The following is a 23,144-nucleotide window of genomic DNA, read 5'->3' on the forward strand; positions in this document are numbered from 1 at the left end:
ATGCAAGTAGTCCAACTATCACCGGAATCACACTTGCACTAATGTGCAGTGAATTTATCGCAGCGTATCATTTATGTAGAAACATATCCAAAACTATTTATTTATGCTGTACTCCGTCTTGGGAATTTTAGCAACGTGGCAAAATAACAAGACCTTTGTTTAAATTTTCTTTGAAGAGCAACAACCTTATAATTATTATTTTCCATTTTTAAGAAATGACTACCGGAATCTGTTTTATCCGCCTCGCACACAAAGAAATTCAAAGTTTAAAATGCGAAGCAGTGCTTTTTTACTCGGCGGTGAACACACCTTTTATTGAGGCTGCAAGGTTAATCTATTTTCGTGGGTAGTTTCCAGACAGACTGTGCTAGGTTCCAGTGGAAAATTTTCACGCTAGCTAGCAAATTTTTAAAAGCAACACGTCATTACACGGCGCTAACGACGAAAGCCGTGCATGCAGCCGTTATAGCACTGAAACGCCGCAGCTGATAAAATTCACCGTCTTTAAACACGTTCGCTTGGTGGCCGCTATCGAATGTTGGACGCATAAACTGACTGAGATATTATTGTTATCTAATTAAACGAATCTGCGTGATGCTGCTTTAAAAAAAAACAAAAAAAAAAACGACCACCCCGTTCGCAAACATTACCGCCCACATGGACCGCCCATGTTACCGCCGTACGGCCGTACGATTTGAATCGATGAACGTCACGCACGGTTTCCTTCCTCCGTGAGGTCACGTATTGCAATCAATATCAGTGGGCTGCTGCATATCAAACGTAGGTGAGGTCTCAAAAACTTTATTCAAGTAATAAACACAAACTTTATTAACAAAAGTCCACTAGAAACAGCCGCCTACCTTTTTTAAACAATATGACATGTTAACTATGTTTGTTGGTTATTATATGTACATTTATAGATGGAATATGGATAAGTGGATGGATGTTATGAGCGCCTCCTTTGGAACGGGGTGGTGGGTTGCGCCACCACGCGCTTGCTACTATGCTATCTAATATCCTATACCTAGGTTAACCAATGAAAAAAAAAAGAGCCCTATGAACTGCCACGTCCCAATTTTCTGATCCCCTATTGCGAACTGTGCTTTTGTACGTCTTCGTCTTTTGTCGTTTCCCTACTTCCACCAATCCTCCAATCGCCTCTCTAATGTCTATTGCGGACCTGTTTGCTTTACCACTGCTCCCGCTGAACCCAAGGGCTTCAAGGAGACCAGTGGTGCTAAATCGACCGCTGGGTAGACGTCTTCACATTCTAATAAAATAGGGCTCCGTCGTTTCCCTAGCTTTACCGCAGCAAGCACATGCTTCTTCTTCCTTCTTATATCTCGCTTTATAGGTGCGTGTTCTAAGGCATCCCGATCTCGCTTAGAAAAGTAATGAGCTTCCCTTTGAGTTATCATAAATGGTTTCTTTCTTCATTTCGTTTTTTTCCTCTTAAGTAGTTACTCATATTTAGCCGCGTTGAGCGCCCCTAGCATAAAAAACACAAACTAAAGTGTCATATTACAGTAACTCCACTTACGCGCTTCATGCTGGAACGCTGAAATGCGCCGCGTGGCGCCGCGGTAGATTTTTCGCGCTCTGTGGCGATAACTTGAACTCAGCACCAGCGTGTGTGGTAACGTCGCCAACGCAGTTTGTATAGGTGTTCTGTGGCCAACGTTCGTTCTTTATTCTCGCACTGGCTCTCGCGTTCTCCAGCCGCACGTGCCGCGCGAGACAGGCATGAGACGTGAAATGAAAACACGTGTGGAGCTACGCTCAAAATTCGCTTTATCGTAATCGTCGGTGATATTTGTGTGCGCCGACGACATGACCTCATGACGACATGGAAGAAAAGGAAGAGAAAGACGGGGAGTTTTACTTGAAGAAGCACTCAGCACTGCTAATTTCCAACGACATCGAGAACGTCTCGCTCCCAGAGTCGACATGGTCGAGCGACGACGAAGCCTCCAACTACGGATTACGCCTAGCTCCCGTTAGCGCTCTCAACGAATTCACGAAGAACAAACTTCAAGCGCCAGCTTCAACTTCTGTAACTGAGTGGAAATCGTACCTTTTGGATGCGTTTACGTCGCTGCTGCTCGGAACAAACGAGCTTGCTACGAGCTTCATCATTGCGAATTTGAGAATGCGTTGCCGGTATGTGTGAAGTGTACGATGTGTGGTGCTAGCGTCACAGTGCGAAAATATGAGCGGGATTATAGACTTGCTGTGAAGTAGGCTGTCGAGTGCGGAAACTACGGTAATGTTGCGGAGGTGAAGTTCACCGCGTGTAAACAGCGAAACAAAAGTCAAGCCGCCCGTCGTGAACATTCTCGCTGTGCGGACAATGCAGAGCACTGGCAATCACCAAACCACCCTAAACGATATTTTCGCGGCAATGAACGTTTCTCACCAAGGCATGCACAGCAAAACCTGCAGTGTGTGTGTGTGTGTGTGTGTGTGTGTGTGTGTGTGTGTGTGTGTGTGTGTGTGTGTGTGTGTGTGTGTGTGTTTGAAAACTTTTATTGTAATGAGGTCCGGAGGCTCGACTTCTTAAGCCAAGGCGGGCCGCTCCCACGTTGGCACTGTCAGGCCAAGCCTTTCAGTGACATCACAGGCCCTCTGGACTGCCCTTCAATGGGCTTTGAATCCTTTTCTCCCAATGTGTCCATTCTTCAACCAGGTTGGGGAGAGTCGCGGGACACCCCGTCAGCATATGTCTGATTCCAATGATGCCATTACATTCGTTGCAGTCCATCTTAATCTCCCTCTCTGTATATATTGTATTAATGGTGTACGGTGTGGGATATGTAACCGTTTGCAATAAGCGCAGTGAGACTGCCTGAGCCCTGTTCAGTTTTGAATGTGGCAATGGGAATTGTCTGCGTCCAAAATAGTAATCTTTGGTGACGTCATTGTATGTTGTTAAATGATCTCTAGATTTCCTGGCTTGATGGTGAACAGCTCGGTTGTGACTGTCACGGCTAGCAAGTCCTCATGCCAAGTCATGAGAAACCTCATTGAGATTTACCAGAGTCTCGTCCACTTTCCCCAGATGCCCAGGAAACCATCGGATTTCAGTTCTCATAATCCCAATGTTTTCAAAAAGTTTAGCTGCAACTCCAGCTACGTAGCCTTTATCAAAACACTTTACAGCGGATTTCGAATCGCTGTAAATGCAGGCCCACTTATTACTCCTGATGGCTAGAGCAATTGCCACTTGTTCTGCCACCATGGGGTCCTTGATAAAAATAGTGAGAGCGTCTTGCACCTTCCCTTGATAATTTGATACAATGGCCGTATATGCTTCTTTACCTTTCACCCAGGCAGCATCAACTATAGCTGCCAGTTGGTTCTGCTGCCCTATTTCCTGCAAGAGTGTTTTAACTCTTGCCTTTCTCCTTTCTACATTATATTCTGGATGCATGTTTCTGGGGGTAGGGTTGGTTCTGATCTGTTCCTAACTTCAGTCCTTAATTCTACTTGAGCCTCTATTGGGCTACTTGATGTATTCAGTTCTGCACCTATTGACTGTAATATGTTCCTGCCAGCTCATGACTTTGTCAATCTTAAGTGTTGCGCTAGCTGTTGGATCTCCGCGATTTCTTCCATTGTGTTGTGCACCCCTAGACTCGTGAGTTTGTCGGTTGCAGCGTTACTGGTTATCCCTAGGGCTACTTTAGCGAGCTTCCTGAGCATCACATTAATGTTGAATTCCAATGGCGGAGTCGGAGCAGCCGACGGACTCCGCGAGCGAGCACTCGACTCTGGCGCAGAGCAACGCCTCCAGATCCGCAAGTGGAACACCACCTGCGACGCCGGAGCAAAGCGGAAGCGGGAGTTCTATCACAGAGTTGCCCAGGATACCTTGCGTGTTGTCATTTCCTTCCGCTGTTTGCTCCCAGCACCGCCGCACCGGTCACTTGTCTCTTCAGCGCCGTTCACCTGTTGTTTTTTTAAAAGTGCGGAATGGATATCTCGTCAAGCGTGCAGCAGCTTTTGCTTCCTCGCGAGTCGTGACCGGTCGCGCCTCCCAGCAGACAAACGTGGTAAAGGCAATACGTCACGCAGAGTTCTGGTCCACTCCGCCGATTTTGGCGGAGCATCTTTTTCTGCTCCACAGAGTGACTCCCGCTCTGAATCCCCTCCGACTCTCTCATTGGAACACCTTACTCCCGCCCTCACTCCGCCATTGGAATTCAACATAAGTTTGTTAAGTTCTGCCTGCTTCCAGTTGAATAATCCAGCCACATAGGTGAAGTGACAGAGAGCAAAGGCGGGTATTAGCCTCAAAGCGCTGTCTTCTCCTAAGCCTCTGTGTCTATTGGTAATTCTCCTTAGTAACCTAATGACTTCATCTCTTTTATTCGAGATATGTTGTATTGTTCTATAGTTAGCATTGTTTCCAGCTATGTGATACCATAGAACCTTGATTTTTTTCAACTAGCCTGATTGCGGATCCTTCATGAGTGTATAAGCACACTCTTGGCTCATCTTCCGGTATGTAACATCTTGGTTTACGCCCTTTTCTGCGATGTTTAATGACTAAGAGTTCTGATTTGGCTGCCGAGCATTTCAACCCCATGTCTTTCAGTGTGTTCTCTACAACATATAAACTTTCCTGTAATCTGGTCTCTGTCTGTCTTACATTCATGTCTGTCTGTCAACCTTGGCACTCCATATAGTTATGTCGTTGGCATATATCACATAATGTATACCCTAAATTTTCTCCAGATTTCTTGCAACCTTGGACATTGCTAAATTGAATAGCATGGGTGAGAGCACAGCCCCTTGTGGAGTGCCCCTATTTCTCAAATTCTTAGCTTCTGATTTAAGCTCACCCAGCATGAGTTGTGTACTTCTATTTCTAAGAAAGTCCTTAATCATGTTAAAAAGTCTCTTACCTAAACCCATCTCCGAGAGAACGTCAAGTATTGCCTTATGCTTTATACAATCAAAAGCTTTTTCCACATCCAATTCCAAAAGAGCTTTCGTATGCTCTGGGCTGACCTGTATAAGTTGGTGTTTGATCAGCAACATAGCATCCTGAGTTGACAGCCCGGGACGAAAGCCGATCAAGTTGTATGGGAGGATGTCGTTCTGCTTAACGTATTTCGTGAGTCGATTTAGGATGACATGTTCCATAACTTTGCCTAGACACGACATTAAGGAAATAGGATGGAGGTTGCCCAGAGTGCGTTGTTTGCCTGGCTTTGGTATGAGAATAGTATTGGCCACCCTCCATTCCTCTAAGTATACCCTTTTTCTCCAACATTCATTGAAGTGTTCAGTAAGATAAATTGATTCATCATCTAGATTTCTTAATATCTTGTTAGTTATTCCGTCAGCTCCAGCCACTGATCTACCATCAAGACTGTGAAGAGCCGCCCTCACTTCACTCTCGGTGAAGTCCCGGTCAAGTTCTTCACATATGCCTCCCGTATATTCTAGGCTCTCGTCTCATTCGTTTGGTTGTTTAAGTGGGAGATATTTGACTGCGAGACTATCCATGATATCCCTCTCTGTTTTATCTTGGCTTTCCTGATGAACCAACTTAGCTATAGCTCTTCTCTTGCTTGTCCTTGTTTCATTCTCGTTGAGAAAGTGCTTGAGGAGGTTCCAGCTACCTCCATGTTTGAGTCTACCATCAGCCGAATTACAGATCTCATCCCACTGTTGCTTCACGAGGATCTTCGAATGATCATCAATTTCTCTGTTTAATTGCGCAATTTTTTTCCTTAGCCTTCTGTTAAGTCTCTGAGTTTTCCATCTCTGTAATATAGCCTCTTTGGCCTCAATCAGATGCGCCAGCCTGCTGTCCATAGCTTCAATATTTTCCTCTGTCCTGATTTCTTTAGTGGCCTCTTTGATGTCCTCTCTCAGCTGGATGACCCATGTCTGAAAGGGCTCCTGCTCGGCATCTAGAGGCCCCACTTTCCTTCTGTTCGCCCTGATTTTTCTGAACTGATCCCAATCAGTGAATTTGAAGATTCTAGTTTCCTGTCTCGGTATGCGTATGGTTATGTGTATGATGTAATGATCACTGCCGAGATCCAAGTTTGAATTTTCCCAATGGGCTCCTCTTGAATTGTTTACAAAAATAAGATCTGGTGTGGAGTCCCTGCTTGTGGACGTGCCACAACGGGTGGGATACGTCGGATCAGTAAGCATAACCCCAGATCCATGGAAAAACTCCATAGCTCCTCTCCTTTCTTTGTGTTCCAAGTGTATCCCCATTAGTGATAGGGAGCATTAAAGTCCCCTCCAATAATGAGCGGGGAGTTTTTGGCAACCGAAAGCACCTTGTTGAAGAGTGCTCTAAACCTCTGTCTCATGTCGTTAGAACTGCTGTAAATATTCAAGCAGAAAATGCTTTGTGTCTTACCTCTGTTCCTTTTAAGTATTATCTCAACTAGAATAAATTCAAACCTGGAATGTCTAAGGTGAATATCATGCTCAATGTATGGCAACTTTTTGTCAATGAGGGTCGCCAACCCCCTCCCCATTTCTTTGTCTCTACATATAACTTTGTACCCAGTAAGCATAATTTCGTCTGCTAAGGTTTCCTGCACCATAATTACCTTTGGCCTGGCCTCAGATGACCTGATCACCTGTTGCAGTGCTGATTTTTTGTGTTGGAACCCACGACAATTGCATTGCCACACGTTTCATCCATGGTTACTGTCCATTGTTATTAGGTGAGGCTGCCTTTCTATTACCCCCTATTTTCCTTTCTGTGATGGCCTCCAACAATCCAGGAATGGACTTTATACTATCCGCCTCTGATGGCAGATACTCATCGTCATCCCCTCGCGCCTCCTCTTTCCTAAGTCTTTTCTCCGTCGTTAGCCTCCATTTCCACAATTTGTTCACTTTAAAGTTGGTCGTTTTCACTGTCTCTCTTATCGCTTTAATTGCCTCTTTTATTTCACTGAGGGCTGAGAAGACAATCATCCTCGGAACTCACCGCTCTCTTTTTAGGGGCAGGGGAGCTGGATTCCCCTGGATCGTAGGCTTTTGCTTACAGGTCTATCTATCTCTACTCTAGCAGGGCTTGACTGCTCTTTTTTACGAAGCTCTACTACCTGCCTGGTCAATTCTTCACTAGCTTTTCTTAAAGAAGTTACTTCTTTAATTAATTGCTCTATTCTGGCATCATTGTCATCACCCACAGCCACCGAGGCGCCCCCAGCAACCCTCGCCATACCTTTGACTTTGTCAGCCCAGGTGGTTCCTGGCGTCGTCTTCTCACCAGGTATTGAGTCCCTTTGCACGAAGCGCACCTGCGCTTCCCTTGACTTGGAGCGCCTTCTCTCCCTGGATAGTGAACGATGCCTGGATCTGGTGTGACTCCTGGAGCGTGAGTGCTCCCTGTCTTCGGGGCGATGGTTGGGCGCCAATTGTTGCGCCTCCGACTGCGCTCTTGTTGACGACCGAGTCCTGTTGCGCTCTCTTCGACCGAGTCGTACGACGTAAGGGACTTGAAATCTTTTCTTGCAAAACTTGTCGCCGGTAGGGTGATCGCCTTCACAAAATTTACACTTAGGTATACACACGTTAATCTCCTGGGTTGCGAGCCCCACATCCCCTGCACTGAACAAAGTCAGGTGTTGGACACACATCAGAGCGGTGCCCGACCCTTCCGCAGGTGAAGCAGACGTCGAATTGCTTCCTGTAAAGGTAGCATCTCACTAGTGTGGATCCATACCTGACAAAATTGGGCACTTTGAGTCCATCGAAAAAGTACAATGACCGGTCCCGACGTCTTGATGCACTTAGCAGCTAGTGCAAGCGGGTTCAAGTCATGCACAATATTTCTTGTTATCATAGCTTGGGAGTCTCTGATGTCCACTCTTTGGATGACGCCTTTGCATGTGGCATGTGGTGCCGCTTCGTATGCATTTACCTCGTATTCCGCTTCCATAATCTTGAAAGACTTGATTCTAACGTACTTCGCAGGATGTTTGGGCTTAGGTGTGCTGACTACGATGATATTTTGAGTGAAGTTTGGGCAGACATCTTCACGGGCCTCCTCTTCCGTTAGGCCGGACGCCTCAATGACTGCGGAACCAATCGGGGTGGTGCTCACCTTGTTCAAATTGAGCCCTCCTCGAGGCCGTATAATGATCTTTCTGTGCTCTTCAGGCAGTTGAGGCATCCCTGAAGCTTTGATAATCCAATTCTTCACAATTCCACCGACGGGGGTTTTCTTGACGCCATGCTCTCGCTGATTACGTGGCAATGTGCTCCCCTCATCCACAGCCTTTGTGCTAGCTCGTGATCTTCGGCCAGCCACTACTTGCCAGCCGAAGTCGTCCTGCACTGGCATAAAAAAAATTTCACCGACGATTACGATACTTCCTAAAGCGAAATTGGGGCGCAGTTTTCATTTCGCTAAATATTTGGCTAGCGCGGACAATGTCTCGTGTGGCACGTTGCAAATGGAGCGAAGTGTGGCGCGACTGCCTCGCTCATCGGGAGATCGCAAGAGGCAGCGGATGGGTGATGCTTGGGCACGATTAACAGCAGCTGCCGCCGCAGACAGACCTGCGCTCATGCAGCGCTTTCTTTCCATATATGGTATTGGTGACGCCCTCGCCGCATGCCTTATCGTTGGCGTCATCAGTAAACTGGTGATGGATGGATAAAGCTAAACTCCTTATATTGGGTGGCAGCTCACGCCACCTAGCCGTTACTAGTGATAACATTATACTTCGTGGGGAGTAAAATTTCACTCTTGCGCCACCAATCGGATGACCTCCGTTTGCTTATTTCTCCCTGCTTAAGGTCAATTTTGCCTAGACTGTCCCTAAACCCCAATGCTTTGAAAAAAATCAGCCCCATTCCTCTGTTGGGCAAAGCACTTTACAGAAAAGTATTCCTCTCCTCACGCACCGCATAATGTGTAATCCTTGGTATTTGACTCGATACATTTTAGTCCACGAAACACTTGTCCTAACTTCAAACAACAAAAAGCTTCCCCTAGAATTACCGTAGATGTTTTCTTTGGCAATCTCCTGCTTGGAAGTTCTGAATGTTCACAGTGCTGATTTCGTCTGCACTCCTGTCCATTTCTTTAACCTTTTTCTTAACCGATGGTTCTTGGTTTGCCCCCACCCCTCCACTGCTGTCCAAATATTTGCTTGACAATTTTATGGTGCGCTTTCTTCATTTTCCTCCACCCCTGACACGCTTCCTCGTATTGGGAGTGCAGCAGTGAAACATGCTGTAATTGCAATTGATACGAACTGCAGTGCAATGCCAGGAACTCCATGCCATTTAAACGCATGCCTTGTCACCTGATAGCCTACAGTTGTGTCCAACTGACTGATCCAACTGACGTGGGCCGCTCTGTCGCCATCTCATAGCCGTCGTCGCCACAGAGCCTGTCTTGCGCTGCATTATGTTTTTCTCATGCTTTCGCCATGCCCTCCTCCTCCATTTTCTGCCTCATGCTTCTGCTGTATGCTCCTTGCACTCTCTTAGCTGTTACCGTCTTTCATCCTCCGCTGCCTTTCGTGTTTGCTCTTGCATCCTTAGCTGTGCTCGTTCGCTCAGTTACCCTGAGCATGCTGACACTCATTGCAGGAACAGGCACCTAAGAGCTTCCCTCCAAAATGAAACCCGTTTATTGTCTTGAGGGTTGGTCAACGCGACGAAAGCACACACACTAATTTATTGTCTTGATCGGTGGCCATTATTTCACTTGCAACTGCAATCACATTCTTTGATAATGTCAACTCGATGCACGTACACTGCTGGGTGGTCAGTTGGGCTGGAATCGGTGTCGTATCGCAAGGGACACGTCTGCAACACAGAACGTGTAAGTAAACTGCTCCCTTTTTGGTACCGACACATCCACATTGAAATCACCGAAAACAAGAATAGCGTCATCGCAACTAATTCATGCAAAGTGAGTAGCCATGAACCTTACAGGATGAGTCATTGCATTTTTTGCTGGTGTACGGGGGTACGAGCCATTGATCACGGAGGTATGAGCCATTGATGATAACACTTCGACATGCTGTTCCGTATGTTGTATGCATTATTAGAAAGAATTTAAGCACTGTTCGCGTCATTTTGCTGAGTGCCTATAGCATCTGCCTTATGGGCACAGCGAAATGTATGAATGGGAGTATGAATGCTTACGGGGGCTGATAGTTTTTGTTCACGGAGAGCAAAAATGCACAGAACTCTAGCCATGCTTTGCTGTAAAAGCCGGTCAGATGGAAGTTGAAGGTGCACTCATACTTTTTTAAAGGGTACTGTAAAAGCATAAGATGCAGTACACAGCTACTTTTGAATGGTGACAACTGCACTTTTCTTAAGCCAGAATGTATGGATACATAGCGGTAGGAAAAGAAGACTGTGTTAATCATGTTGACAAGAGAATGAGCACTGTGCTGCGCACCCTCATTTAATCAAAGCAGAATTGCTCTGGAACTGGCAGCCTTGGAGGCAAGAGTAAGTTAACTGGTAGCCTAATTACTAAGCTGAGTAATTATTACTGTTGGGCCTTGAAATCGCACGTGGGTGATGCAAAGATGCCATGCAGTCACAGCCATGCACCACCACATTATTTCAAATGACGTGGCGTCAAATCGCTCTCTCTGTCCAGAAGGCCCATAATCATGGTGTCGACAAAATGCTGCAAAGGCCAAAGGGGAGCCTGCTCCAAAGCGCTGCCATAATCTTCCACCCCATGCATATGAGGCACTTCTTCCGATGTATAAGCGCTTGTCTGATGAAGCACATCTTGAGTGATACCAACGTGGAAAGGTTCAAAACAAAATGAAATTCTCCGAATGCTGGGAACGAGAAATCCTCAGCAGCTGTTCTGAAAAAACTGCGGCTGAATCCTGGCAACACCAAGCGCATGGTGGAGAAAGACCGGCAGGTAACAGGAGGACGTGCAAACAAGCACGCCTCTGCTGAAAACTTGCAGTGGGTGCTCGGAAGGCATCACCAGAATGACTGCAACCAGGCGGACTATATTTCCAGAGGCGATTGATGCAATGGCAGTTGTAAATATTTTGGTATTTTGTAGTGTTTTTTTTTTTGTGTGTGTTCTCTTAAAGGCTTGTTCTTGGTGTTTTTTAAACTTGTAGAAGCAATATACTGACCTTCAGGGCACATACAGCCATTATTTTTGCAGTGGCATGCAGCTACATTCGTTTAGCTTGAGATACTAGGAGCAGATTTTTAAATTCTGGCATAGGAAATTTGTATGTTGGCCACTCATTGCACCACATGAGAGCGATTTCTAAACGTTAAACTTTAATTTGCTATAAAATTGTTAATACCTGCCCTATAAAATGTAATCCTGGATTTGTTTTTCTTACAGTTTCTACTATCCAGCCACATGTCAAAACTAACTTTCCGGCTGGTAGTGTCCTTGCTATTGTACAGATAAACAATACCTAATTAAATTTATTTCTCTCTGGAACTATTGGCTATATACAAAATCTCATTACATTTTTGAAACCAGCGTGAGAAATCTGGTCCAAAAGAATTTGCATTAAATTTTCATCAAAAAATAAGCTGTTTTTAAAAAAACCACGTCCCCACATAAGGGAATATGTGAAACAAGCACTGACTCCAAGTAAAATTTATTGCGCAAGGGCAAAATATCTAGCACAGCTGTAAGAGTGCTAGGCTACTACAATATGGTCGACTGGAGACCAACGGCAGATGTGGCACATGCATTCATTTTGGGGTTGCAGCAACGAAGCTTGCTGCGGCAGTGTTTCAATTGACGCAAACTGCAGTGCGTTGCCAGGAAATTCATGCCATTTAAACATGTGTACCTCATCACTTGATAGCCTACAAACATGTCCAAAAGACAGGTACATGTCCTAAAGAAAGGTTTTCAAACAAGTGTCAAAGATAGCTGTAGACATTTGGACGTATTGTGGATTTTATTACGTTATTTTAATAACCAGAAAAGGCTCCATGCATTATAACATGCCAAGGTGTCTTTGTTGTTCTGAAGTTTTGTGCAATTTAGAAAGCGAACGAAATTGTAATTGAAATAGAGTTGGACAATTGTGACATTGATGAGCATTCATGTCCTGGCTGCAAGCTAGGCAACAGTTTATACTTGTTCAAAGGCCATTTTTCTCACAAGGTGGGAAAGATGAATTTCATAGATGTCATGTTCAGTTACAGCAAAAGAAGTGTCACCAGTATTTGCCAATCACACTTTTGATGCACTAACTGAGTGCTGGCAGGTGCATTGGGACATCATTTGTATGAAGTAGGAGCCATCATGATCAAGACTTAGTGCTTAGTGAACTTGATGTTCAAAACATTGATTATTTCCTACTGAAAAAAGTTTTATCGAGTAGCTTCGACATGAGTCAGTCAATCATTGTTTGTAATAGATATACGAGCAAAGTATTGGGCCTCTACCTCAATACGTCTGTCTCAATTTCCCTTTATTAACATCTGTCAGTACAAAGAAAAGAAACTTTATGTGAGCGCTACTGTTAGTGTTTATGTTGGCTCTGAAAGTAATCTTCATGCTTTTACAGATGTTTCCATTCTGCCTGGAAAAACGTCGAACAAGTTGTGTTCCTTGGGCTTCGACTGTAAACCAGCTTGCCAGATTCTCAAACAGCTTCTTTTTTTTTTCTCTTTGCTGTGCGACACGGCAGTTTGATCTACAATTGATTTACCATTGTGATGGTAATATGACTGTTTACTGATTGCCAACTATGCTTCTCTTGTCTGGAGCTAGTCTAATGGCAAATTCGCTTGCTGCCTTGTCATTTTGCTAAAGTCATGGAAAGAAATAAGTTTTATTGCACTGACTGACATGTAATCATCAGGCTAAAAAAAAAAGGAAAAACGTAACGTACAAGTAGAGAGTGTAATATATAGTGTGGCATATTGACTGTTTTCATATATATGTGCAATGCGTGTGTGTGTGGGTGGGGGTGTTGTTTCATATTGCAGTTGCTGAGACTGAAAAGGGATCATGTAAATTGCTTGCAATTCGCTACTACAGCGACAGAATCTCTTGTTTAATGCTCGAAGATGCAGCTGTTCCACCACCTGCAAATATGGTGTCAATGTGATCAACACTGTGTTTATTCTTTATTTAGCTACAAATATTTTATATTTCTTTCTTTCATTTATAATACTATTTCACTTTATATGCTGCATGTGTTATAACATCAGTCGACTCTTGTGATGCATTGTATAAATCCTTCTGTTGCACAGTGTTTGGTAAAAAAGTAATTTAACTATTTAACCCTCTTTTTTCGTATTGACTAGACACATAGTGCCAGAAAAACATTGTTTTTCTTGCAGAGTTTTGGTATTAAGTACAAAGTTTCTAGCTAAGTGTCTTAGGCAAACAGTGAATAATGGGCAGCAAGCGTCACTTGTTGGTTTAAAGCAAGAGCGCAGGCAGAAGAAGAAGTTTCGCTCGTAACCCACTTTCTCTTGAAAGTATGCTTAGAGAAGACACACTGATGCAAGATCTCTGGCTGCGGTGGTGTTGCACACATGGTATAAAGCAAATAAAATGTACTCATATAGTTCATACGTAAAGAGAACTGTCTAGAAATTCCAAATGCAGTCATATGTTTAGGGTGAAGCCCACTTCCAGTTTTCTGCCTTATGTTTCCCCCCTTACTGCTGAAAAAGTTTCTGCAAATTATTTTTCTTATAATTGGTTATGCTTATTCCTAATGTGTTTAGCACATTTAGGTAGAAAATGTAAAAAAAATTTCTGGTATTTATATATGTCGCCAATAAAGGGTTAACCGTAATATCAAAATTGCAGGCCAAATACAGCCTCTATATTGGGAGTAGAAGTTTGCATCTACCAAGGCTAGATATTTACTTTTGTAGTGGTAACAATGCTTTTTTTCATGCTCAGAAGTGGAGCTGTATTCTCCTCTACCAGCAGTTGTGGTGTCAATTTAACCTCTTATAAATGCTGTGTTGAGTCTTTCCTCCTTTTTTTAGTTTCACATACTTTTCATTTTATATTTATTTCATTCGTGTTAATAATTATATCATATGCTTCACGTGTTCAAATATGTATTGATGTTCTTATCGTTCTGTTTTGTGATGCGAAATAACATGTAATACTTAGTTTTATAGGTGGGTGCATTAGTGACTATTTAGGCATCGTATCGAAATTGGTAGCCAAATACCACCTCTGTGTTTGGAGCTGTAATGTATGTATTAAGAATAATTGTGTACAGAGATGTACAGAGATGTTCTGCGTCAGTGCACTGTTGCCTTGAGAGTAATCTTTGAGTTGCTAGGCCAACGTTATGAAGTGTTTTGCCTTCAAGTGTTGCAACACTCTTTGACAACTGGATGTAGCACTTTAGTTCCATGAAGTACATGACACATTGCTACATTGGCTTCCTTTGCTCCCTGTGACTTCGCAGTTTCCTTGCCATCGCCATCCCCAGAGCAGTACCTTACACTCGTGTCCGTATGTGACCAGCTGCATTCCTGCCGGCAGTGCACTTACAAGACTGAGCAGAAGAAGCACATGATCCAACACCTGCGCACCCACATGCCAGAGCGCCCCTACCAGTGCCATCTGTGCTCGGAAACGTTCACTCAGCGTAACAGTCTCACATGCCATGTGCGTGCCCACACGGGAGAGCGTCCCTACCATTGCCACCTGTGCCCAGAAACATTCACTCAGAATCACAGCCTGACACGTCATCTGCGCACCCATAGTGGAGAGCGTGCCTTTGCCTGCATCCACTGCGGTGCATCCTTCTCACGGAGAGACAACCTCTATCGCCACCTATTCTGTCACTCGGAGGTGAAGCCCTAAAGGTCAGGGGCTTGAAGTTTTGTTGTAGGTCAACTGATTGATTGAATATAACCAACCCTAATATATAGCTTTCATTGACTACGAGAAAGCGTTTCATTCTGTCGAAACCTCAGCAGTCATGGAGGCATTAGGGAATCGGGGTGTAGACGAGCCATATGTAAAAATACTGAAAGATATCTACAGCGGCTCCACAGCAACCGTAGTCCTCCATAAAGAAAGCAACAAAATCCCAATAAAGAAAAGCGTCAGGCAGGGAGATATGATCTCTCCAATGCTATTCACAGCGTGTTTACAGGAGGTATTCAGAGACCTGGATTGGGAAGAATTTGGGATAAGAGTTAATGGAGAATACCTTAGTAACTTGCGATTCGCTGATGATATGCCTTGCTTAGCAACTCAAGGGACCAATTGCAATGCATGCTCACTGACCTGGAGAGGCAAAGCAGAAGAGTGGGTCTAAACATTAATCTGCAGAAAACTAAAGTAAAGTTTAACAGTCTCAGAAGAGAACAGCGCTTTACAATAGGTAGCAGGGCACTGGAAGTGGTAAGGGAATACATCTACTTGGGGCAGGTAGTGACCGCGGATCTGGATCATGAGATGGAAATAATCAGAAGAATAAGAATGGGCTGGGGTGCATTTGGCAGACATTCTGAGATCATGAACAGCAGGTTGCCATTATCCCTCAAGAGAAAAGTGTATAATAGCTGTGTCTTACCAGTACTCACCTATGGGGCAGAAACCTGGAGGCTTACGAAAAGGGTTCTACTTAAATTGAGGACGACGCAACAAACTATGGAAAGAAGAATGATGGGTGTAATGTTAAGGGATAAGAAAAAAGTAGATTGGGTGAGGGAACAAACGCGAGTTAATGAGATCTTAGTTAAAATCAAGAAAAAGAAATGGGGGCATGGGCAGGACATGAAATGAGGAAGGAAGATAACCGGTGGTCATTAAGGGTTACGGACTGGATTCCAAGGGAAGGGAAGCGTAGCAGAGGGTGGCAGAAAGTTAGGTGGGCAGATGAGATTAAGAAGTTTGCAGGGACAACATGGCCACAATTAGTACATGACTGGGGTAGTTGGAGAAGTATGGGAGAGGCCTTTGCCCTGCAGTGGGCGTGACCAGGCTGCTGCTGATGATGATGATGATGAACTGATTGATCTACTATATATATTTTTTACACCAGGAAATGATTTATAAACTGTATTGAAAAATTTCTGGCTGTCTCAACCATAGGGTTTTTCTTGTAATATTGCCTAAAGTAAAGTTCACCATGACTTATGTGAGAATTTCTTGTAATTTCTTTAATGTTACTTCACCTGTTCCAACATATCGAAACTTTATTTTCAGTGTGGATTGGCTAAAATGTGTTTGTGACTGTGTAAATACATTTGTTGGAGTTAATCATAAGGTAAGAATTGAGTAATGAAAGCAAACATAACAATTGATACAGGGCACAGTAGTATGTGTCAAATTTCTCGTCTTTCAGACAAATTTAACAATGCATCAATGGTGAAGTTCACATTTGACATAATTGTGCTTCCTAGTTCAAATTTTTATGCTTTAGTAACAACTATTTATTATTACAATCTCACTAACATAGTACACACTGTTTTATTACAGACTAAACTATTGTGCCAGCTGGAGTGTTCCCAAGCTGGTCACAAGCTGAAATGCATGCCTCGGCAGAGTTGGTTCTCAAGCTTTAAACGTCCAGTGTCATACTTGTGGCTGAGCATTAGCAAACCCTGTCACTCTGGTCAGCATTCGCACAGCAAGGCAACGTCATGAGAAAGTGAGCGCTGCAATTTTTTAGAAGCCATCGCTGATGTTTAGTGATGTCATGTCTGGAAACTGAGTAAAGCTTGTATGCTGTATTGAAATGGTGTGGTGGGTGTTGCCTCTGGCCGGAATCAGCCACTGAGATATCTAGACATGCGGACTGGAAAAACGTTGTGCTCATACACTCGTCTCACATGTCTTGCATGAATTGATGACAGTATGATATTTCTCGTAGGTTTACTGAAGATTATCCATAGGTTCTCATGATATAACATATAACAGCTATTGTGCCTGAACTACTAATTTACCCGCCGTGGTTGCTCAGTGGCTATGGTGTTGGGCTGCTGAGCACGAGGTCGCGGGATCGAATCCCGGCCACGGCGGCCGCATTTCGATGGGGGCGAAATGCGAAAACACCCGTGTGCTTAGATTTAGGTGCACGTTAAAGAACCCCAGGTGGTCAAAATTTTCGGAGTCCTCCACTACGGCGTGCCTCATAATCAGAAAGTGGTTTTGGCACGTAAAACCCCAAATATTATTATTATTATTAACTACTAATTACACAGTACTGTGAGATTAACACTGCACTGTGGCTCCTCTATTATTGTTTTGAAAGTAAATAACATATATTTTTTTTCTGTGCCATATACCACAGAAACTTGTGAAAGAAAAATTTCACGAAAGCACCTAGAGCCAGATCCGTTCATTTAGTATGAAATTCAGCTAAAATGATATGCTGGCTAGCTCCTATATGCCTAGGTAACATGCTATGCTTATCACGCAGACCTACTCAGAAAATAGAAAATTCCAGCATCATCCATCGTGCAGTGAATGTCGGCACTAATGCGATTAGCATTAAAGTAGTGTAGCGAGAAACTGTATTGCCACTGCCATAATGCGTCATGTTTGGGACGTGAATGCTGCCAGGCCCTCTTCTCGCGCATCCCTCTGTACACTCTGCACAACCTAGCAATGCCACTGCGCACTTTATGCATGACGTTTGTATGAATATATGTGGTGCACGTTTGATTCTGCCCAACACCAGATAATTTGTAGAGGAGTTTAACACGATAGCGTTAAGGAGCTTGTGTCGCAGAAAATCTGGTGTCGGCGTCAGGCGTCATTCCGGCAAAAAGATAAAGATATGTACCACCCATACCTAGGTTTTTCATGTGACACAAGGAACTTACTAAACTAATTGAATTTCTCAAGCTAAAATATGTGGAAAAATCGTAAACTGTAACTTACACACAACCCACAGACATGATAGCTCTTGGATTGTAATTTGACTTTACGAGAAGACATAATTCTGTTGCACAAAAAGCTAAAAAAAAAACCTTTTGCAGCATTTCTACCATTCAAAAACCAGCTGAGGTGTCTGCCATTTGCGAGCGCCAGTGCACGGGTGTCTTGGGGGCCACGGAGCGGCGCATCCAGTTCCTTGCAATACCTTCAGCTGGCGCTCGTCCTTGCATAGCATTGACAGCCAGCGTTTCCCGGTAAACATTATGGTTACATACATTCCAGCTGCGAGGACGCGTGAGAAGCTGTCAGGAATCTTTGAATGCTGTGACATTCCACTTTTAAAGGCGAAGCTTAAGCATCCTCCAAATTTTTTTTTTTTTACGTTGGTGAGTGCTACTTGTACCCTCTTGCTTATATCCATTGACCCAAGTTGGCCTCAAAGAGGTTCATGGAAGAGCAGCAGACACCCAGTGTCACATAATCAATGACCCAAGTTGCTTGAACGGCTGGTTTCGAATCCAGACCCTTCAGCACAGTAGCACGGTGCTCAGCTCATTGAGCCAATGACTTAAGTTGACTAGAGAATGGTTAGAGACAGGGATAGCTGCCAAAAAGGGCGTAGAGTATCCTAAGAATGTTAATCAAGTTAAAAGGTCAGAGCAGCAACTTGAAAAACTTGTTTGTGCATTGTCTGGCGCCTAAAGTTTTTGATGGTGTTGAGGTTTTGAAATGTGTAAAGCACATGCCAACTGGGCTCTTTAACACAGGTGCAGCCAGTGGTTTTGCAGCTTCAGAGCCCCTATCTGAGCAATCTGGTAACTTCAAAGAGTACAAGTGCATGCCCACCAAGCCTCCAGAGCTGCATGCAAATATTTAGTGAAGGAGACAGCTGGAGACTATAGCCAGAAGAGCAACAGCTAGCAGGGTGTGTCCCGCCCGATAGAATGCGACCATAGGCATTCTTGCCATAGCCTGCTGAGCAGGAGTCTCCACAGTTGCAATCATGGTCACCGCCACACTCTTTTCTTTCTGTGTTGCCAGCATTGTGGCAGTTGGATAGTGTTTTTTTAAAGCTAATGTCAGCGAGTCTGGGCAGCATGCACTATTTGCTCTTTACACCACATTCCCAAATCTGTTTCATGCAGTGAGTTTTGCATTCAGAGATATTTAGAGAAGTATGCTGGCCCAAATGCAAATAGATATAGTAAGTGTGGGAACTTGGGCAAGTTTGTCATTTGCAGCAGAAATAAGCACGATGCAGATGACAGAGGTGTAATGTTCTACATTCTATATTGTCTTCCTTTGTTGTGTATTTTATTTATTTTTAAACGAGAAGAAAGGGGGTTAACCGAGGGACCCGATTTTTATTAGTCATATCCTGAGAAGCCAACAAACACTGACACCAAGGACAACATTGGGGGAGTTACTTGTGCTTAATAAATGGAATGAAGAAACGATAAATTAATGGAAATTAAAGTGGATGAAAAAACAACTTGCCGCAGGTGGGAACGAAGGTTGTGGGTTTGGTTCCCACCTGCAGCAAGTTGTTTTTTCATGCACTTTTAATTTCCATTAATTTATCGTTTCTTCATTCCATTTATTAAGCACAAGTAATTTCCCCTATGTTGTCCTTGGTGTCAGTGTTTGTTGGCTCCTCATGATATTATTTATTTTTAGTTATACATGCATGCATGCATGCATGCATGCAGTCATTCAGTTGCACCCACACACACACTCTCTCTCTCTCTCCAGCCCACTGAGGATACGGCAGAAGTGTAGAAAATGTTTACATATCAAATGTCTTGTTCACTATGCTTATCCTTGCTGCATACCCTTATTCTCACCCATATGCCAGGTTTTCTGTGACGAATATTAGCAATTTTTTAAAAATCTTCTGTCGCAAATAGCAAAATTCAAGTCCTTGAACTCATCTACTTGAAGAGGTGGACATTACTTGCACAAGAAATTAAGGGCGTGATCGACTAAAGAACAAAAATTTGCTCATAAGTTTTTAACCAATTACTTTATGGCAAATCTTGCAGTTTGCAAATTGTAGCCAGTGAAACTGCAAAGCATATCAACTTCAAAAAGAATTCTGTGGATGACACAATATTTGAGATATGCGTCAAACTTGCGGTAGAAATGCATTGGTGTTCTGCTAGCTCTTTTAACAAAACGCCATTTTATGCCTTGAAGCACAAAAGTATCTTGACTGTCAATGTATTTCTTCGTAATGTTCAGGAGATATCTCGAAATCGGTGTCATCGTGAGAAGTCGTTTCAAGTGAATCCGCCTTGTAAACTACCCGATTGCAATTTGTAAATTGCAATATGTGCTGCAAAATTTCCATTCTTTTATTGTTTATTGTTTATTTCAGTGCCAGCCAGCAGCTTTAAAGCCTTGGTGACAAGTCACTATTACATGCAGGAGGATGAACATAATAAATATTGGAGGATGCTTAAGCTTCGCCTTCAAGAGGGGAATGCGATAGCGTTATCGCACCCCCTTCGCACCACCCACTCATTCGCTCGGCATGCTCTTGAGTCACACAAAGGCGAAACATGCGCCTGAGCAAGCGGAATGAACGAAAGAACTCGGTGTCTCGGAGGGAGAAACGATCTACGCGAGCCAAACGTCGTGATTGGCACGGACAGCCGGGCCGCAACGCGCCATGAAGGCGGACGCGATCATGGGGCTGACGCCTCGATGGGATCGTCCTCTATCTCGCTTGAGAGCACCACGCAGGCCCATGACTCCTTGCCAGCAGCATGGCACACATCGCAGGGGATGTTTTCCCACCAGACGCGCTACGGTGCAGTGATCATGTCAGAGGCATCCCGCATCGGACGCTGCACCTAGGAATCGCACTGTGAGCGGAAAGAGGAGCCGCGTTGTGCGGGCGAGTGGTGCACCACCTGTTGGGGCAGCGCCGTACATTGTGAGGAGTGGGTCTTCTGCGTTTGCCGCAAGATGGCTCTGCGTGCGCACCAAGCGCAGAAGAAATGTAGCAGAAACGCACTTCGCTACGCGTTGAACTGCGACTTCTGTAATTTACATGCTCATAATTACCGATATACACCGCAGTATAACTTTCTATGGCACGTTTCTAAGGCCACACCGCATTCACTAGAGGCGCTTTTGTACCACTTTGAAGCATCGAACTCATGGCTGAGTGATAGCGTCTCCGTCTCACACTCCGAAGACCCTGGTTCGATTCTCGCCCAGCCCATCTTGCAAGTTGTTTTTATTTATGAATTGCCTTCTGGCATTTTTCGCTCACGGTTTTCTGCAACACGAGCTCCTTAACGCTGTCGTGTTAAAATATCAACACAGAACAGTATTTCCACCAATATCACATGCCACAGCACATATACGAGGCATCAGTTTGTACAAGAAAGCTAAGAAATAAATGTACTTGAGAGATAATTAGTTCAAAACTTGGAGAATTTTTGTTAATCAGCCGGATATGCATTTTGGTTTCTTGCACAAATAATGTCTGTCTGTTTAAGCTATGCAGCTAAAGGATTAGAATTGTGCTATCTGCCACCATCAATTTCTGAAAATTGATAAGCCTTTGGAGACACGCGGTATATTGGCCAGCTATTGTGTTGGGTGTCGTGGTGTCATTGCAGCATGTGCTCAAAGCTTACATTTAGAATCAATCCCTAAATGGCTATACTTTTTCAATGCGCATTTGTATAATGTGTCTTGTAAACCTTGTTTTCAGTGCTCTACAATAAATGTCATAGTTGTATAGACCTTAATGCTATGTTTCTCCTAAGCGAAACTGTAGATTCACTCTGTCGTTCTAGACCTATATTTGGCTATGGTCTCAGGTATATGTGTGCCCTCTATGTTTTGTCAACGTGTAATGGATGTAGCCATGCTTGAAATGTGAACATAGACTCTGATTGCGCCTTGTATACCGCTGGGCAGAGTTCTGACTGGTGTGGTAGAAGTCTGTTGCCAGCTTTGTGGGTCAATGTTGCCAGACTGCCTGCCAAATTTGACGAGGAAAAACACGTCAAATATAGCGAATGCAATGACGCCGTTTCTGAAGTGCACAGAGTTACCAGATCACATGCGTGCAGGCTCCCAGCTCCCGACAGTACTGGAAGGTTGCTGCATAACCTGTGCGCTTTCGTATCACTTGCTTGTTGCGAGCCCTGTTCTACGATGGTACGACGCGCTTTCTTTCGCTGCGCACGCTGTGGCTGGTCCGCGCGGGACGAGGCTTTCGCTGGATCTGAAACTTAGACGCGTCGCATAACACTCGGGGCACCATATACTGCTGCGCGCTCTCGCTATAATGGTAGAAAAGGGTTGCATCACCTTGCTTTGCACAGGCACTCTCCTGAGGCTTACGCTGCTAGCAATACACTTTTCGGAAACTGAGACGCGTCGCATAACACTCGGGGCGCTATATATCGCTGCGCGCTCTCGCTACAACGGTAGAAAAGGGTTGCATCGCCTTGCTTTGCACAGGCAGTCTCCTGAGGCTTACGCTGCTTGCAATACACTTTTCTGAAACTGCTGTGCATAACACTCGCGGTGCTTCATATCGCTGCGTGCTCTCGCTGAAACGGTATAAAAGGGTTGCATCGCCTTGATTCGCACAGGCAGTCTCCTGGGGCTTGCACTGATCACAATAAAGACTTTTCTGAAACTGAGACGCGTCGCATAGTATTCGGGGCGCTTTATATCGCTGCGCATGATCGCTGCAATGGGGCAAAGTGTTTGCTGTGCCTTTATCTGCGTAAAGAATTTTGCTGAAACGCAACGCAAAACTCTCGGGGCTTTTTTTTTCTGGCTACGCGCGCGGTTTCCGCTGCAAGTGCGTTGCGCGCCGGCGCGGATCTATCGCTACGTACCTGCAAGTTATGTTTACCTGCATGCTTCTGCTTCTTCCATGCAAGGGCTGCAGCCTTGGCGCTTTCAGAACTTTCAGTCATCACAGCTGCGTAATGTTTTTAAATATTCTGTGAATCCAGTGGAATGCTGCAGTGAATGCAAGTATTGCAGCTCGAAGTATTTCTCGGTTGGAGAGGGTCACGGCCGGAGCAGCGTGAGGTTTCTCAGCCCTGCCGATGCACCATTGGAGTGGCTCTGAAAAGAGCTGTTTGCGAAAAGAAAAACATTCAGACAAAGGAGGATTTGCGACAGCAAGGGCATCCAAGCAGCTACGCACGAGGTTGTCTTAGAAGGGGTAGCGGCAGGCGATTGCCTCCATCAGCTGAAGGAAGCATTCTGTGATCCCGGTCGCACATTCACCGACATCCACCAGGCCCAGGCAAGGTGC

General features: G+C 44.4%; 1 protein-coding gene across 1 annotated transcript in view; it reads left to right on the top strand.

Moving 5' to 3' along the window:
- Positions 1-1,558: 1,558 nt before the first annotated feature.
- The window catches only part of LOC142558439 (uncharacterized), a 73,430-nt gene continuing 51,844 nt past the window's right edge, over positions 1,559-23,144 (top strand). Inside the window, exons 1-4 of the mRNA XM_075670574.1 lie at positions 1,559-2,160; positions 12,537-12,690; positions 14,415-14,817; positions 16,442-16,613. The gene's annotated coding sequence lies outside the window, so the exon portion shown is untranslated. The remainder of the gene's footprint in view (positions 2,161-12,536; positions 12,691-14,414; positions 14,818-16,441; positions 16,614-23,144) is intronic.

This window comes from Dermacentor variabilis, chromosome 9 (assembly GCF_050947875.1).
Source record: "Dermacentor variabilis isolate Ectoservices chromosome 9, ASM5094787v1, whole genome shotgun sequence".
In the NCBI taxonomy this organism is placed as follows: Eukaryota; Metazoa; Arthropoda; class Arachnida; order Ixodida; family Ixodidae; genus Dermacentor; species Dermacentor variabilis.